This window comes from Monodelphis domestica, chromosome 4 (genome assembly GCF_027887165.1).
Source record: "Monodelphis domestica isolate mMonDom1 chromosome 4, mMonDom1.pri, whole genome shotgun sequence".
NCBI classification, from domain to species: Eukaryota; Metazoa; Chordata; class Mammalia; order Didelphimorphia; family Didelphidae; genus Monodelphis; species Monodelphis domestica.
The window spans coordinates 14,124,659-14,125,296 of NC_077230.1; the positions used below are offsets into that span (position 1 = coordinate 14,124,659).

Below are 638 nucleotides of genomic sequence, written 5' to 3' on the forward strand. Positions count from 1 at the left end.
TTTAGGTTAAGACCTAAGGTTATGGTTAAGGTTAAGATGATGTTTCAAATTGGTTCTCATATAGGTATCAGAATTACTTTTGTGGTTTGAGATTTCCTTAGGTTTAGGAGTATGCTACTTTCTTATAGTGTTATGGTTAGGATTCAGCATGAATTGTACCTGTTAGTGAAGAGTCTTCATATTTGTTCGTATTTGAGTTTGTTTTATCGTGAGATAAGGTGTAGTCGTGGCCGAGTGGTTAATACAATGGACTAGAAATTCATTGGGGTCTCCCCACGCAGGTTCGAATCCTGCCGACTACGAGATTGTTTGGGGTGTTTGGGGTGCTTAGAGAGGGATAGTATCTCTGGTATGGAGGGCTTGTCATGCCCTCCTAGGGCAGCTCTCCAGCCTCTGACCCCCACCTGACACCCAGCTCTCACTTGTGGCTCCCAGTAGCTGCTAGCATGCGGCAGCGGCCACACCCCGGGCAACGGCTTCGACAGGACAGCCAAACCTTGTGAGGGTAGCCATCGGGTCGTCGACCCCTGGCAACCCAGGGCTTTGCTCACCCAGCATGTGAAGACTGCTTCGGCTGAACAGACAGAAGAAACCAATAAGAAGGTTCAATGGCTGAGAGGGCGACGCAGCGAAGCACT

General features: G+C 48.7%; 1 non-coding gene across 1 annotated transcript; it reads left to right on the top strand.

Moving 5' to 3' along the window:
- The first annotated feature begins 220 nt into the window (after positions 1 to 220).
- On the top strand, positions 221 to 302 carry TRNAS-AGA (transfer RNA serine (anticodon AGA)). The gene has a single exon. It is a non-coding gene; the product is annotated as a tRNA-Ser (tRNA).
- Positions 303 to 638: the final 336 nt, after the last annotated feature.